At 40.3% G+C, this 10800-nt stretch overlaps 1 long non-coding RNA gene across 2 annotated transcripts in view; it reads left to right on the top strand.

Annotated features, from left to right (window-relative positions):
* The window catches only part of LOC116532095, a 10739-nt gene extending 179 nt beyond the window's left edge, over positions 1-10560 (top strand). The window contains exons 2-3 of one of the 2 annotated variants that reach the window (XR_004260711.1): positions 878-1352; positions 10549-10560. This is a non-coding gene — a long non-coding RNA (uncharacterized LOC116532095). Of the gene's footprint in view, positions 1-877; positions 1758-10548 lie in introns of those variants that run through there. The other variant, XR_004260710.1, reaches the window with a different exon arrangement.
* The last annotated feature ends 240 nt before the right edge of the window (positions 10561-10800 follow it).

Genomic DNA, 10800 nt, shown 5'->3' with positions numbered 1-10800 from the left:
ATCTCTTGCGTGCCTTGCCTTGACGCTGGGCGATCTCTTGCGTGCCTTGCCTTGACGTTGGGCAACCTCTTGCAGATTTACTGTCTCATTTGGTACGTAAGGAAATTGGAGCAGATGAGAAACACACCTCCATAATTATTATGTGTTTTGAGATCCTTAAATGAGATAAATCTATTAAATATCTGTAATAGGCCAGACACTATTATAATTCCAACTTATTTTCAGCTATGTAAGTAGTAATGTAATTGATTCTAGTTAAGTGCAGTTTCATAAAATGCTAGATCATTTAAATAAAAGTGTAATCCCAGTAAATTTAAAAACATTTTCTGCCTATTTAATAATATTTCTGCTTGGGGAATAATTTAGTGTTAATGGGAACATGGTGGATGGACATAGTGCAAATTACTTAAATTTGACAGTCTTACTGATGAAACTTGGTGAAATTCCAAGAAAATGCCACAGAATTATGCCAAAGCTACTATTCTAAAATCTATTCCCAGAAAATTGTTGTTTCCACCATAACCTGAAGTTTAAATATAGGGATACTGATAGGTCCAGTTTTATTCACAGGAAGTTCTTCAAGAAAGAAAAAATTCCATTAGCCATCAACTCAGGAAATACCTGCTTCTATAGCTGAAAATCAGTACTTCATTAACTGGGTCTGCACTTTGTTTCACATAATAGTATTCATTGAATATGTAATGGATATTAAAGACACTGTGTTTGGTACATTACACCTTATCTCATTTAATTCTCCCAATAATCCTAGGATAGTAAAAGTATTATTATCCTATTTTGAAGCTAAATGCATTCTCCTGGTTCCTATGTAATACTTTTGCTTAGATTGTTTGAACACTTGTTTGCACTCTTATCCCAGGAAAAGGCAAGAACCTCCAGGTGGCCTCTACAGCAGTTCAAGTCATATTACTAAGAAATGGCACCAGCCCAGCATGGTGGCTCATGCCTGTAATCCCAGCACTTTGGGAGGCCGAGGTGGGTGGATCACCTGAGGTTGGGAGTTCGAGACCAGCCTGACCAACATGAAGAAACCCCGTCTCTACTAAAAATACAAAATTAGCCGTGCACGGTGCCACATATCTGTAATTCTGACTACTTGTGAGGCTGTGGGAGGAGAATTGCTCGAACCCCGGAGGCAGAGGTTGTGGTGAGCCGAGATTGTGCCGTTGCACTCCAGCCTGGGCAACAAGAGCAAAACTCAGTCTCAAACAAACAAACAAAAAAGAAATTGCTGAAAGGCATAGTCAGATTCTACTACTAGAGCGAGCTGCCATGTAAGAAAAGGTACCACCTGTTGGGATTCATTCAGGGTTGTTGGCAAAATATTAGGGAAAGTTATAACATATAGTCTCAAACCTTTTGGAAGTCCAAAAGGTTTTCCTAACTTGTAATAGTGGAACAGGCTGAAGGCAGCCGGTTCTTACCTTAGAGCATTAGGTCATAGGGTAAAGATTAGGATAATAGAAGCTTCCTCAGTTAAGTCTGTGTACCCCACATTCCTTTGTCTCTATACTGTTTACTCATGTGGTCTTAAAACTAACCTTTGGGCCGGATGGCCCTCTTGGGGGTAGGTTAACCAGGGATATTATCCTTTAATGGTGTTTGCCCTGGGCATTGGTACCTGAGCTTTAGTCTTTCGGAAAAACGACTCTTTTAATCATGTTAATTATCCACAAGTGTGTTTCCTCAAAGCCTTTGTTGTTAAATCTATACTAAATAAATGTGAGGAAGGAGAACTAGTGGGTGTTGTACAGCTGTGATCTCTCTCTGTGGGAAGTGAGTGACCCCCTAGTCCACTCGTTCACTGTACTCTGTGTTTGAGTGTATTTATTCATCCACCACAGAGTCAGGGTTTGCAGGACAGAACCCTGCAGGTGGTGATCAACATTTCAGGTGGTGACCTCCATGTGACCATTGTCACAGCTGGTGCCCAATGTGGGGCTTGAACCCATGACCCTGAGATTAAGAGTCTCATGCTCTACCTACTGAGTGGGCGGACTGGTCACATCAGGGTCAGCCACCTGTGGATTTTCTGTTATGCAAATGTGTTGCTTTTGGGAGATTGATTTTCCTGTGCTCTGCCTCTAAATATTTAACTGTTCTGCTTCAACCAGAAAAGCTGTTGAAAATACTCAGCATGGCAAATGCACTAGCCAATCAGAAGAGACTTTCAACTGTGACAGGCTGTATTAGTCTGTTAGGGCTGCCTAACAAAGAATCATGAACTGAGTGCCTTAAACAACAGAAATTAACATTCTCACAGTTCTGGAGTCTAGAAGCCCAAGATCAAGGTGTTGACAGTTGATAGGGTTGCTTTCATCTGAGGCCTCTCTTCATGGCTTGTAGATGGCCACTTTCTCTCTGTGACTTTACACGGTCTTCCATGTCTGCCTATGTCCTTATTATAAGGACATGAGGCATATGGGATTAAGTTTTTAATTAATTACCTCTTTTAAAAACCTCTCAGCTGGGCTCAGTGGCTCACACCTGTGATTCCAGCACTTTGGGAGGCCAAGGTAGGAGGATTACTTGAGCTCAGAAGTTCGAGACCAGCTTAGGCAACATAGCGAGACCTTGTCTCTCCCCTAACCCCCCCCAAAAAAATAGCCAGGCATAGTGGTTCATGCCTGTAGTCCCAGGTACTCAGGAGGCTAGGCAGGAGGATCCCTTAAGCCCAGGAATTTGAGGTTACAGTGAACTATGATGGCACCACTGCACTCCAGTTTAGGCAACAGAGCAAGACCCTATATCTAAAAATAAAAAATAAAATTAAGCAAAAACTCACTTTCCAAATGCAGTCACATTCTGAGGTACTGGGAGCAAGGGCTTCAGCATGTGAATTTTGGGAGATACAACTCAGTCCGTAACACGGCATACTCCCATTTACTTCAGGATGGTGGGGAGGAGGTGGAGGAACTGAGTTTGGGAAAGGGATGACACTGGGCAGGCTTGGAGCAACAGCTTGGGACAGTGGATAATTTCTTCCATATATTTATCATCTGCTTTAGATGTCCTTGATGTCTGTCACATTTCTTATTCCTAGGTAGAAGGACAGGGAAAGGAAGTGAGATCAATTGCTTATGTTTGTGCCTTGGGCAAAAGAATGGGCCTGTAAAACTGCTTATGAATGAATAATGCATTGCACCACATGAAATTTTGTTATAGTCCTCAAGGCTGCGGCAAACACAGTAGCACACTGGAATTAAAGGCTCTGAAAATGAAAAGGATTGGGCCAAAGTGCTCAGGCTCGCATGTTTGAAACAAGGAACAATGTATACACTGGAAAAGACATTAAATTTTAAAAGCAGCAGTATGAAATCTGGAAAGTAAGTAGAAGTATGAGAAGAGAAAATCAGAGAAGTAGAAGTTAAAAGAGACTAACAAGGAAAAAAATCTTTTTTTTTTTTTTTTTGATGAACCGAGTAGAATATGGTCTGAGTGAAAAGTGCCCATCAACGTAAGATTGCTAGGAACGATGTCATAATATGAACATTTAGCTGGCAATGGTAAGTGCCTTAAAACACCTTTTGCAAAGAGAGAAATAGAAGGAAAACAAAACATGTCAGTATGCCTGAATACCACTTATAGAAGTATCCTAAAAGCAAAAAGAGAAGAGAAAAGAAAGAACATCACATGACCATTCCATTTATCTTTACTGAGAATCTTTTGCAGAAAAACTCGTTTATTCTTTTGTGGTGATGCCTCACACTTTAGACCAGTCCGAAAGTGAGTAATTTTCTCTGTATGAGACATGCTTTCAATCACCCTGATTCTGAAGGAAGTTTTTCCACTGCTTTGGCTATTTTTGTAAACAAGTTACAGAGGAATTGCTTTGGACTGATTCTACAAAGTGAATCTTTTATGCCTACCCTATATTGCAGGTCTTCAGAAAGAAAAAAATAAAACAAAACATATTGCTGTGGCTACTTCAAAGGACTTAGGCCTGCATGAAATTTGAGTTCTGGATTCATCTCACACCAGGTTTTTGTTTTTGTTTCTAATCTTACACTCAGGGTATTTCTTGTTCATGCACAACTGCTCTGTTTTTCGTTTTTTGTTTTGTTTTTTGAGGCAAGGTCTCACTCTGTTGCCCAGACTGAAGCTCAGTGGTATGATCACAACTCACTGCAACCTTCATCTCCCAGGCTGTCTCTACAGAAAATCAAAAATTAGCCGGGCTGGGCCATGTTGCTCAATCTGGACTCAAACTCCGGGGCTCAAGTGATCTGCCCACCTTGGCCTTTCAAAGTGCTGGGATTACAGGTGAGTCACCGCGTCAGGCCTGCAACTCTTCTTTAAATTAATGTGAACTTCACCCATAAAGAGGATCACAGACTTGTGGTTAGAAAGGGACCTGAAACGTCAATTGGCTCAGTTCTCTGGTTTCAGACAGGACACATGCACATATGGACTAACCCCTTCTCAAAGGATGTAAAAAATAATCAAATCCTAAGTCTCAGAGGCCCTTACATTGGAAAGTATCTTCCCAGTTTGAATGAGATTGATACATTGCATTCTGAAGCTAGTCAAATTTTCTTTGCATGTGAGTAGTATTCAGTTTCATGCTTCATAATTATAAAATATTCAGCATTGTAGTGTTACATATTTATTTTGGCATAAGCTTATGGTCATGATTGGTCAACAAATACTTTTTGAACAGCTGCTATGTCAAGGCAGTTCTGTAGGCATTGTGGGAGACGTGAGACTATTTAGAACACACTGTCTTAATTCAAAAAACAGTTTTCTTGCGGGAAAGATAGTTTTATACACATATACGAACTATATTAAGATATTGGCTTTCCATGTAGACTTCATCAAATAGCTCTGCTTTGTGGTAGTATAATGGAAAAAGATGATAAAAATCCATACTCCCTTTAGATCATGAAAGAGCCTATAAAGAAATTTTTCATTGTGTGTTATTGATAATGTTTTTAAGTATATACCTTTTCCTCTCAACTAAATTTAAGATTCCCAGGGAATGTTGAGTTCAATTATTGATCTCTGCATACTCCATATACCTCCCACAAAACAAAAACATTTGTTATTTTGATTAACCATGGAGCTAAGCTCAATGCCAAAATACACACATAACCCACATTATATGATGCAGTGCCCATGGCTTAATGACTGTGAAACATGAACTCATCTAGAGCTGTTTGGCCAGCAGAATTAACCAAAATTTATAGGAATGAAAAATTTAGCAGGAGGCTGTGTGTTACTCTGAAGAAAAGTCTTTTTGTTTTTGGTGTTCTTTTTTTCTGCTCTGACAGCCATGCCACATTTAAATCTTGGTCAACCAATATTCAAATAGTTGGCAGTATCCTGATTATGAGCTACATTGCAATGGAGAAAATCTCCACTGATAGTATCCTGTCCTTTGCTCTTGCTGTCAACATGCTGCACATTGAATGTACTCCAGTGTGTCCTGAACTTGATGTTAATAACTGAATCATATTCTTTAAAAGTGACATAAACAACATTTGTTGGAAGGTAGATAATAAATAATACAGTTCTTCTCAGTAAATATATTTGGTAGCTTTTCCACATCTACAACTATCTCCATAATATCCTTATTGAGTGAACTAACGGTGTTTTGTAAGAAACCCACAACCCAGACAGACTTAAATTCACTGTGGTTTTAGAGGCCTACACAAAAGATAATATGTAATCTCTTTGCTAATCTATTCCAGTGTCTAAGAACTTTCGGTGACAAGAGTGCTTCCTTGAGCCTGAACTTTGCTTCTCCCAGTAAATCCATTTTCTTTAATTCTACTTTTAATAGAGACAGAGAAGAGCAAATAATCTTTCTTTGCAACATAGGCAGTGGTTATGCATACCATTATGTCAGGAATAAATATTTCAAACTCATTGTTTAAGATAAGGAACTTAGGAGAGTCTGATTTATTTACCATTGGGCATTTAAAAAATACAAAGATGGAGATAAGACTCTTTTGTCTGACAAAGTAAAAGGCAATTCATGTCTTTTTTAGAGTTGTAGATGCCATTTTGAATACACAATAGTTACTCCTGATGGCCAAATCATTTAGAATTAAAGGATATGTTCCACAGGAGACATTAGACCTTTGATGTTCAAATCTCTTAAAAGGGGTTTTTACAGACTGTCTCACAAGGACATATTCATGACTTTAAAGTAAAGGACAAGATTTCTTTTTTGTAAATGTTTTCAGCCTCTTTATCTAAAAAAGCTGTTTTTAAAATGGCTGTATTCTTTTTTTTTTTTTTTTTTTTTTTTTTTTTGAGACGGAGTTTTGCTCTTGTTACCCAGGCTGGAGTGCAATGGCGCAATCTCGGCTCACCGCAACCTCCGCCTCCTGGTTTCAGACAATTCTCCTGCCTCAGCCTCCTGAGTAGCTGGGATTACAGGCATGTGCCACCATGCCCAGCTAATTTTTTGTATTTTTAGTAGAGACGGGGTTTCACCATGTTGACCAGGATGGTCTCGATCTCTTGACCTCGTGATCCACCCTCCTCGGCCTCCCAAAGTGCTGGGATTACAGGCTTGAGCCACCGCGCCCGGCCCCAAAATGGCTGTATTCTTTTAGAAATGTTGTTTCTTTCCGTACCTACATTAGTGGTCTGTTCCTCTCCTGTTTTGCTTTTTCAAGGCAACAGACAAAATTCCATTTCTTAGAACTGAATACAAAGTTCAGGGGCTAAATAAATCCAACACTTAATAAGAGAATATTGAAAGGAATAGATTTTTAAGAAGCCAATGTAAGGCATACAATATTCTGCTTCTACAATTGTAATAGGTTTCTTGGGGAGAGCAGAGAAGCAAGAGGATTCATCTGAGTGTTAGGTAATAAAGATAGATAAATATAGTGGACTCATGTATTAGCAGTTAAAAGCAACAACAGGCCAGGTGTGGTGGCTCATGCCTGTAATCTCACCACTTTGGGAGGCCAAGATGCATGGATCACTTGGGGTCATGAGTTTGAGACCAGCCTGGCCAAACGAAATCCCATTGCTACTAAAAATGCAAAAAATTAGCTGGGTGTGGTGGCACGTGCCTATAAACCCAGTTACTCAGGAGACTGAGGCAGGAGAATGGCTTGAACCTGGGAGGGGAGGTTGCAGTGAGCTGAGACAGTGCCACTGCACGCCAGCGACAGTCTCCAGTCTCCAGAGGGAGATTCTGTTTCAAAAAACAAAACAAAACAAACAACAACAACAAAAAATCCAGGCAACTACAGTGTATAAAAGTCTATTCCAAAGCCTTGTTTAAGTAAAATTGTTTTTGTTTTTTTTTTTTGAGACGGAGTTTCGCTCTCATTACCCAGGCTGGAGTGCGATGGCGCGATCTCGGCTCACCGCAGCCTCTGCCTCCTGGTTTCAGGCAATTCTCCTGCCTCAGCCTCCTGAGTAGCTGGGATTACAGGCACGTGCCACCATGCCCAGCTGATTTTTTGTATTTTTAGTAGAGACGGGGTTTCACCATGTTGACCAGGATGGTCTCAATCTCTTGACCTTGTGATCCACCCGCCTCCGCCTCCCAAAGTGCTGGGATTACAGGCGTGAGCCACCGTGCCCGGCTGTAAAATTGTTTTATTATGGGATTTATTCTTCCTACTTGTTTTCACAAAAAAAACTGCATACCAATGACATAATTTAGTAGGAGGTAAAAATCTAGGCCCACTGGCACTACAGTAGTTCAAGATGGGTCATGCCAAGTGTTCTGAGGGTTTTGTTTGCAGTGAAAACATCTATCAGAATTAATACAGCTGATTCTGTCTAACATGATTACCATTATCTACATCATCAACACCACAAAAATAAAATATCTATTGAATACCAAGAGTGAGTGGAATATACTTAGCAATATTATTTTACACTAAAGTCCACTCCTGGGAATTCGAATTTCAGCTTAAAAAATTAAAAGCAATCAGTCAGGCATCATAGTGCATGCCTATAGTCCCAGCTGCTCGGGAGGCTGAGACACAAGAATTGCTTGAACCTGGGAGGTGGTGACAGTGAGCCGAGATCAGCCCACTGCACTCCAGCCAGGGCGACAGAGCAAGGCTGTCTCAAAACCAAAAACAGAAAAAAATTAAAAGCAACAAGGAAGTTTCTGACAGAGAATTAGAGTCGGAGCAGTGGGCAGAGAACAATGGGAGATGCTGAAAAGATCATGTTCATAAACTTTTAGGAAGGCCAAAAGGAAAACACCATTTATTGCAGGGAGGACTTAAATATCCAATTTGCAAATGACTCCTATTCTACAGAGCAGCTCCTGTTCTTCCGTGGCTGGACCTCCTTGTGTGTCTGGGGAGCCAATAAGAACTACAAAATCCTTGAAAACCAAACACTGCATGTTCTCAATCATAAGTGGGAGTTGAGCAAAGGGAACACAGGGACACAGGGAGGGGAACATCACACAGCAGGGCCTGTTGGGGGTTGAGGGACTAGCAGAGGAATAGCATTAGGAGAAATACCAAATGTAGATCATGGATTGATAGGTGCAGCAAACCACCACGGCATGTGTATACCTCTGTAAAAAACCTGCACGTTCCACACACGTACCCCAAAACTTAAAGTATTAAACAAAACAAAATGAAACAAAACAAAAACTACAAAATCCAAGGAAGATATTTTCTTAAAAAAGAGGAAAAATCACTGAAATACCGGAACGGGTTTAAGGAGATCTCAGGAAAACTCAGCCTTCCAAGAAGAGTTTTTTCTCATGTGCCTCTTCCATTTCATTTTATTCGATGGCCTCAAATCCTTGTGGCTGGTACAATTTCAAATGAAAAGAAGACAAAACAAACTACAACCAAAAGCACCCTGAGCAAATGGTGGTGCAGGGTCTGGGAAAGTCCAGCTGGTCTTCAAGAGCCCTTATGAAGTGGCACTTAGCTCAGTAAAGTCAGCTTTGCTCAAGGCCTTGTTCTTAACTTTGCAAGACAGAAACCCAATTTTTGTGGGCATTAATAGATGTGTTGGGAACAGACTCAAACAATTCAGCTCACATAATACAGAATAACAATTTTATACAGGTCAAGCAGACAGAAATGTTTGTTTCAGGAGAGCCCCAGGCGCCATATACATGGGACCAGGTACGTGGGACTCAAATTAATGACAATTAGTTAACATACTTCTGAGAAGCATTTCTTCCCAACTGAGTGACAGCCTCATCAAGGACACCATAATGTTTAAATCTTCATTGCCAAGGCTCTTTCCTCTGTGTGATATTTGGATGGGTATTGTTCATTTCTGGCTCTTGAGGGTTGGTTATCCTGTACTTTGCTACACTTGACCAGTTCCTCTCTGACACAAAGACGTTTTACTAACCAGGATAAACAAATTGCCTGAAATGGAGAGGGCTACCACATAAAATGCAGGATGCCCAGTGAAACTAGAATTTCAGATAAATCACAAATAATGTTTTAGTACTGTTTGTCCCATTCTTTCAATATTTGGGACGTATTTATGCTAAAACTTGTTTGTGGTTTATCTGAAATTCAGATTTAACTGCGAATCTTCTATTTGCTAAATCTGGCAACCTTAAAAACTGCCTTCCTAAGTTTCCTTGCCTATTACCTTAATTGGAGTTTTTATTGTTCCCAAGCTCAACACCCTCACCCCCAACCCTCACTCCCACAGTTTCTTGCTTTACCTGTAAAAGGTTAATAACATTCATTGTTTGTGGATTTACTGATTTGACTTGCAGAATACAACTTTCCTTAACCTATAATTTGTGTGTGTGTGTGTGTGTGTGTGTGTGTGTGTGTGTGTATGTGTGTAGGGGATAGAAGAGTAAATCTCATGAGCACTGCCATGTATCAATAGCAGATAAATTGTATTAACCAGAGTTGTTGAAATCAGTACAAACCATTTTTTGGAAGGATATAGGACTAGTAAATATGAGTTCCAATAAGATTGCTTTAATTTTACTGCACACCTGAAATAATTTATATTGAGGAAATGAGAGACAGAACTTTTACTATGAGAGAAGGGTAGTTTTGAAGAATGGAAAATTTAGAGTCTAACACAGGTCTGGGAGTAAAATCCTGTACTTGAGACAGATTATTGTGTGGCTACTGAGTCTCTAAGAAGAGAAGGATGTTAGAAAGGGATACTGAAAAGGAAGCAGGAAGATGTCAAAGAAACTTTTTGAATGTCTCAAATTTGTGTGTAAATGCGAGGAGAACTGGAATCCCTTCCTTTTGCTGTCTCTCATCTTCTGCCTGGCCCTCTGGTCAGAACATCCAGAATTCAGATTAGTGTTTTTTTTTTTTTTTTTTTAGTACTTTTATTTACCTGTATTTGGGTTGAGTAGACTTAATATTGTGGGCTAGCTGATAGCCTCGCCATACTATATAACATTGATTTTACAAGAAGATGTGGTCTGAGTTTCAAACAGCTGACCTAAAAATAAAATGCTGAAATACAATGTGGTCAGGCTGGGTGTGGCTCATCCACCTGGCAGGTACTGAATCTAGGTAGAAGACCTAGCCACAGTGCAATGTATTGCATTGAATGCACACACACACACACACAACACACATATAGATCTTAGGGGAGGCTGAGGCAGGAGAATTGCTTGAGCCTGGGAGGCAGAGGTTGCAGTGAGCTGAGATCATGCCGTTGTACTCGGCCTGGGCAACAAGAGCGAAACTCTGTCACAAACAAACCAGATCTGAGGCCAGGTGTGGTTGCTCACACTTATAATCCCAGCATTTTGGGAGGTCAAGACAGGCAGGTCACTTGAGTGCAGGAGTTCAAGACCAGCCTGGACAACATGGCAAAACCTCATCTCTACAA

This window comes from Sapajus apella, unplaced genomic scaffold (assembly GCF_009761245.1).
Source record: "Sapajus apella isolate SASKATOON/1434 unplaced genomic scaffold, GSC_monkey_1.0 scaffold74, whole genome shotgun sequence".
NCBI classification, from domain to species: Eukaryota; Metazoa; Chordata; class Mammalia; order Primates; family Cebidae; genus Sapajus; species Sapajus apella.
Note: the sequence above shows the minus strand (reverse complement) of the source record. Positions and strands in the feature narration are given on the sequence as shown.